This window comes from Melitaea cinxia, chromosome 29 (assembly GCF_905220565.1).
Source record: "Melitaea cinxia chromosome 29, ilMelCinx1.1, whole genome shotgun sequence".
NCBI lineage: Eukaryota > Metazoa > Arthropoda > Insecta > Lepidoptera > Nymphalidae > Melitaea > Melitaea cinxia.
Window position 1 is genome coordinate 6545526 of NC_059422.1, and position 7818 is coordinate 6553343.

The window sequence follows — 7818 nt, forward strand, 5'->3', positions numbered from 1 at the left end:
ATTGTCACAAAACATAACATTACAGCCTACACAATCCACTGCTGGACATAGGCCTCCACAAGTTTACGTCAAAAATAACGTGAACTCATGTGTTTTGCCCATAGTCACCACGCTGGGCAGGCGGGTTGGTGACCGCAGTACCAAAATTGTCAGGTGTTGCTAAAACCTGGTATCAGGCACTCTCCACTATGTCATTTTCGTGGTCGGAATGGAAGGTAAAATTGAAAGATTCCTTTCCTAGCAGTGACGACTATGCCGAATTATTAACAGAAATGCTTTCAAAACGTGTCAGGTTTAACGAATCTTTAGAACTTTATTATTATGAAAAAATTAATTTACTCAATCGCTGTGAAATACAGGGTAAGAGAGCTGTTGATTGTCTGTTGTATGGCATCGATGATCGATCCTTAAGGCTAGGTGCAAAAGCGGCGAAATGCCAAGAACCAGAGCAAGTTTTAAAATACTTTCAATCAATAAAACAACAGTCTCGCGAATTAGACAGATTAAAGGTAAATAACGAAAAACGTAATTCTACTAATATAATGTCTAATAATAATTTAAAGAGCATAGCGAGCAGTAACGAGTCTAGAATGTCAAAATCACAAAATAAATCGCCAGTCATTTGTTATAACTGCAATGAACCGGGTCACTTTAGTACTAAATGCACAAAAAGGATATTAAAATGTAGCGTTTGCAATAGGCTGGGACACTTAACTATAAACTGCCCCAGATTACCGACAGGATCTTTAGATAAAAATGATACAAGTAAGGACAAGGATGTTATGCGTATCGTGACAAATGACTGTAGTGATTCTAAATATTTATTGAATCTTAAAATCAACGGGGATACAATTCAAGGTTATATTGATCTAGGTAGTCAATGTACGTTGCTCCAATATAGTGAGGCTATTAAAAGGGGTATTACTTGGTCAAATAAGAACTTACCATGTATGAGAGGGATAGGTAATAATATTGTGCAACCATTAGGCGTCACAAATGTAAGCATTGATATTCAAGATCTTATAGAAGACGTCGTGATTTACATTGTTGATGATAATGTTATTAAGTACCCAATCTTAATTGGGCACAGCTTTACTTAAAAGACTGGAATCATTATAACAAAAACTACTGATTCCTTAATATTTTCACGTGACAATTCAACCAAGCTACATTTACGATTATTAAATGACGTCACGGTTCCGTCACTAGGAATGTTTTCGTTACCAGTTTTCTCTAGTGATAATTATTCGGGTGCAGTAATCGTAAGGGGTTCTTTACGCGGTATACCACAGTCCGAGTTCTATTTGCTTCCTGGCGAGTACGAATTAGTTAACGGAAGGGGTACGTTGCTGGTACAGAATTTTACCAAAAGACCAATTACGTTAAAACACAATGCACTGATCACTCGCGTCGTTTGTACTAAAAATTACTTAAATGTTAATCTATTAAATTTCGATAGTGCCGATACTGCTAGCTCATTTCACTACGGTAAACAGTTAAGTGATGCTGAAGTTAAACGATTAAAAGAGTTACTTAAGAAATACGAAACATGTTTTTCGGATAATTTGAATGATTTAGGACTTACTACCATAGTCAAGATGGAAATCGAACTGAATGACAGTCAACCAGTGGTCTATAGGCCATATAGATTATCGTTTCCGGAACGCGAACAGGTTCGGAGTATGGTTAAAGAGATGGTTGAAGCGGATATTGTATGCGAGTCTAACTCATCCTACGCCAGTCCGGTTCTCTTAGTAAAGAAAAAGACTGGTGAAAGTAGACTCTGCATCGATTATCGCGCCTTAAATAATAAAACTCGAAAGAAACACTACCCGATGCCCCTAATAGATGATCAGCTAGATCGATTAGCCGGTAATTCTTTATTTATAAGTTTAGACCTCGCTTCTGGGTATTACCAGATCGCAGTTGATGCAAACTCACAAGATAAGACATCGTTTGTTACACCCGATGGGCAATACCAATTTAAGCGTATGCCCTTCGGATTGGCAAATGCACCCTCGGTTTTTCAACGAGCGATGAATAAAATACTTTCTAGAGTCAATTACACCCTCATTTATATGGATGACGTATTAATCCCGGCGCGGTCGTTCAACGAAGGTATCACTCGCTTAGAAGAGGTATTAAGTATTTTGAATGATGCAGAACTTACCTTAAAACTTAAAAAATGTAACTTTTTCTGTACCGAACTAGAATTCTTAGGATTTCACGTTAGTGGTAATGGTATTCGCCCAGGTACACGCAAAACCATGGCCATTAGTAACTTTCCAACCCCAAAAAGTGTTCATGACGTTAGGCGATTTATAGGTCTCGCTAGTTTCTTCCGTAGGTTTGTTAAAGATTTTGCTCTCCTAGCCCGCCCTCTAACAGACCTAATGAGATTAAAATTTGAGTGGAGGTGGACTGAGAGGGAAGAAGAAGCTTTCAAAGTCTTAAAGACAAAATTGATAGAGCGCCCTATTTTAGCCTTATACGATCCAAAATTAGAAACAGAATTGCACACCGATGCTTCTAAAATTGGGGTAGCTGGAATTCTAATGCAAAGGGGTGTTGATGGTTTGCTGAGACCTGTGGCTTATTATAGTCGCAAAACGTCAGCGGATGAACAGAAGTTTCACTCATTTGAGTTAGAAACTTTGGCGGTTATTTCTTCTCTAAGCCGTTTTCGTGTTTATTTGTTGGGTTTGAAGTTCAAGATAGTGACGGACTGTAATGCGCTTCGTACCACTTTAACCAAAAGAGACATTATACCCCGAATTTCTCGCTGGTGGGTTCAACTTCAGGAGTACGACTGTGAAATTGAGTACAGACCGGGCTCCTGAATGAGCCACGTAGATGCCTTGAGTCGTGGTCCTGTAGCTGAGCCTACTGATGAAATTTCCGAACACGTAATTGATGTTTTACATGTAGATATATGCGATTGGATCGCCACCGTACAGGATGATGATAGTGAGATAAGGCGTATAAAGGACATACTAGAAGATGATAGTACTAAATTTGTTGCAGACGTTCGTAAAAATTATCAGTTAAAAGGTAGTCACGTATATCGAATTTTAGATGAGGGATTGAGATGGGTGGTTCCAAGGGGCTGTAGGTGGCAGGTGCTGCGCATGAACCACGACGACGTTGGTCATTTCGGCTACGAGAAAACACTAAACCGATTAAAAGGTGCATTTTGGTTTCCTAAAATGCGTAAATTTACTAAAAAGTACGTGACTTCGTGTCTGGAATGTGCGCATCACAAGGCACCAGGTGGCCCTAAGGAAGGAATGCTTCACCCAATACCCAAATTAGAAAAATCCTTCCATACCATTCACGCGGATCATTTAGGGCCGTTCATTCGTTCAAAAAGGGGAAACATGTACTTGTTAGTTATTATAGATGCATTTACCAAGTTTATTAATATAACTGCTGTTAAGGATACAAAAACTACAACCGCGATGAAGGTATTTAAACAGCACTTTAGTTTTTTTTGGCTTACCTTAACGCCTTATAACAGATCGCGGTTCTTGCTTCACTATTGTAAAATTCAAAGATTTTATGGACAAAACTAAAATTAAACATGTACTGAATGCCGTAGCGACCCCGAGAGCGAATGGGCAGGTGGAAAGATTTAACCGCACTATCTCAGATGCCTTAAGTACAAAGTGTCATGGAGGTAATGATAGCATATGGGATGAATACATCGGTGATATACAATTAGGAATTAATACAACGGTCAATAAAAGCACGGGTAAAAGTCCCTCTGAATTATTATTTGGGTGTAAATTAGTTAGTGCCTCAGAAAACCTGTTGATTGACGTGATTGATGAAACATACGAGCGGGTTACTAGCGATGATCTGATGCAGTTGAGATCAGATACTAAAGATAAAATAGAGAAACAACAAGAATACGCTCAAAAGCAATTTAACAAACATAGAAAAAGACAAACTAGTAATAAGGTAGGTGACCTTGTTAGGATTGAAAGAACCGTTATCGATAAAGACCAATTAGGAAAATCTAAAAAACTGATCCCTAAATTTCAAGGGCCCTATAAAATTTTAAAAATTTTGCCACATGATCGTTTTTTTGGTTGAAGATACCCCCTTAACGAGAAAAGGGAATAAAAGATATGAAAATGTTATCGCTTTAGACAAAATTCATCCCTGGATGAACTTTACTGATTATTCCAGTGACACTGAAAGTGAGCAGGGTAACAATACCGATGCAACCGATGAGTGAACATAATAATTAATTTTGTATTCATTCGTTATATTAGTTTTTACTCTAATACTTATTTTTGATGAGATGTTAGATTGTGTGTGTTACTGCTGAGAATTACTTTATTATTTAGACTTTATGAGCAATCAGTGCAGATTGAGAATGGCATCGAGTCCGATGTCGCACAGATGATTGCGAGATTATGATATTTTTTTATTATTATTATTGTAAGCACAGCTAGTTGTCAGAGGTCAGTGCAGATTGAGAATGGCACCATGATGGTGTCGCACAGATGACCGCAGATTGTGACAAATTGTGCAGGATAATAAGATAATAGAAATATAGACTTGAGATTGTGATAAGAGATAGATAAATGTTTGTATTTTAAATTATGAATTTCAGACGAGAATTGTACTATGATTAATTAAGGTATTTTATTTAAGGTATAGATTTAATTAGTGTATTTTATTTTGTTATTATTATTTTTTTTGCTATGCATACTTATATTATTATTATTTGTGTAATTCTTTTTTTTCTCTTTCTCGCTCTCTTGAATGATTTTGTTAAATAAAGTGTTGCGAAGGATTATTTGAATTAAAATGGTATATGATTATTACACGTAAAAGTGAGAGGACTCACTTACAAAGGATGGCCGAGCTGTAAGGTTAATTTAATTAATATATAATTCTTAAGTTTTTTTTTAAAACATTTTGTAAGCAATGATTAGTCTCATTGACTAATCATTGCAAACAGATAATCAAATGACTAATGTCGGTCATTCGATCTGTCGGAATCAACTGACAGCAAAGATGTCGACTCACTTTACTTTGTACCGAGCTGTGAGAAGGTTGTGTCGAAATATAATTCTGTTTTATTCCTACAAACTACGTTTTATTTCTGAGATAAGGATTTGACTCCTTTAATAGCGACTGGTCTGTTTGCTATCCCAGTCATAATCTCAGAGCATTCTTTTACTTTATTTAGCCAATTATCAATCGTTTGTTTTTTTTTTTGTATAGGGTCAAATTCTAGAACTACGTTGGTATTAGTAAATCTTTTTTTTTACTCGATGGATTTATGGATGAGATATATGAAATAGATTATAGAGGTTATTTAATACATTTGAGTAATTCATAATTAACAACATTACAGGGTTGAGCCTGTGGCGTCACGGATTTGTGATTTTTTCATGAACTTGATGGTGGAGTGGACTACGTGACTACTAGAGCCTTTTCTACAGGGAGTTTGCAATCTATAGCGATTCTGTTTGCTATGACTACAATCCCTACTTTTACTTTTCGGGTCATGTCCCCGCGTATTTGTTGGTGGCGTACACGATGTACGCCATTGTAATGGAGATATTACAACTAACCTACTTCGGCTTTTTGACTGCAGCTTAATCCTTGAAGGTGATTTTCTGGATCTTCGACGCTCGGAGCCACGCCTATTGGTGCGATACGTTGCTGTCAAACGATGACCTTGTTTTGTGCCTCGAGCACGTGTCCTGGATCGAAGAAGGAGAAGAAGGAGAAGAAGGAGAAGAAGGAGAAGAAGGAGAAGGAGGAGAAGGAGGAGAAGGAGGAGAAGGAGGAGAAGGAGGAGAAGGAGGAGAAGGAGGAGAAGGAGAAGAAGGAGGAGAAGGAGGAGAAGGAGGAGAAGGAGGAGAAGGAGGAGAAGGAGGAGAAGGAGGAGAAAGAGGAGGAGGAGAAGGAGAGGGAGGAGAAGGAGAGGGAGGAGAAGGAGGAGAAGGAGGAGAAGGAGGAGAAGGAGGAGAAGGAGGAGAAAGAGGAGAAGGAGGAGAAGGAGAGGGGGGAGAAGGAGAAGGAGAAGGAGGAGAAGGAGGAGAAGGAGGAGAAGGAGGAGAAGGAGGAGAAGGAGGAGAAGGAGGAGAAGGAGGAGAAGGAGAGGGAGGAGAAGGAGAGGGAGGAGAAGGAGAGGGAGGAGAAGGAGGAGAGGGAGGAGAAAGAGGAGAAGGAGGAGAAGGAGAGGGGGGAGAGGGGGGAGAAGGAGAAGGAGGAGAAGAAGGAGGAGAAGGAGGAGAAGGAGAACGAGAAGGAGGAGAAGGAGGAGAAGGAGAAGGAGAAGGAGGAGAAGGAGGAGAAAGAGGAGGGGAAGGAGAAGGAGAAGAAGATTTTTTGCTTTGTTGCTGCGTTGTCTATGTGCGTCCGCAGCGCTCACCTGGATTATGATATAAACGTTAAATTTGTTCGAACTATGTATATTTATTTAAAAATTAAGGAAAGTGGAGCTATTCCAAACTATGCTTGAGCAATTATAAATGCAACTTGAGCAGTTTATTAACACTTTGAGCAATTTAAAATATTGTATACATCAAAAAATATATGAGTTTGAAATTATTTATAAATGAATATTTTTCAATGACTTTTTTAATTTTTAATTAAATAATTTAAGGTGAGCAAATTAAAAGAACAACGCAGTTGAACTGAGCTATCGAAAATCTATCGATTAGTATTTTTTTTATTACAAGTATCATTATTTAGCAGGCTGGGGTGGGGTAGGTATCCTTGGACCCTCTCGGTAGAGAGTACCACAGATTAAGTATTAGTTACTAAACAGAAAAACGAGGAGTAATTCAAAATTCAAATATGGCCGACTAACGAACGATGGGCCTCAATAATATTGCCACGGCGAAAAATATTGGAGATAAATTAAAATATATTTATAGTTTATAATATATCTTTTTATACCTATAATCATATAAAACATTAATGATTACTAAATTAATTATATTTGCAAAAATTCTCGACTCTACTGCTGCTACTGCCATCTATTTTCGACACATTAATATATCATCCCGAACTCACCCTCTTCGTCCAAGAGATGGCGTTAGTTTGTATGACTATATTTGAATTACGATAATGTAGGCGAGTTTCACACCCCTGGCATAGATGTTATAAGTTTGAAAAAAAGTAGTATGTATTACTATATATTGAATAATACTATAATTATAGCTTGGCAAAAAAGAGTATGACGCGGTGACAGCGGGAACCATGGAGCATTTTCTCTATGCTCCATGGCGGGAACTAAAAATTTATACATGTAGCAATACTCAGGTACTTGTCAATGGCTAGTGCATTGGACAGAGTACTTTATTATATATTATTAGCAGCGTTGCAAAAGCTACCGATTTATCGGTAGATCTACCGATTTTGGCCCTTGTCTACCGATATACCGATTTAGCAGTGCTATCTACCGAATTTTTGAATTTTCAACTAATGTAAAATAATTTTCTAAAAAAAAAGGTAAAATAATATTCTTAATACTGTAACACTAAAAGAAAACGGTAACACAAAATCAATGTACGAGGACTTCCCGAAATTCTTCCCACCACGTCGAATATGACCGTTCAAATCCGCGGTGTGTTAAAACAAATTGTACTAACACGTCACATAATAGAGTTTATTATTGTCTGGTGAGTATACAAGGGAAAATTTCTGAAGATAACTTTCTTCGGGTTTGTTTCTTGAATTAGGTATAGGACTAGTGATGGATTATTTTTGGATTATATCGATGGATTAGGATTAGTATTCGGATTCATTATTGACATGGGAAGATTCAGTTCACATTTAACAAATTAA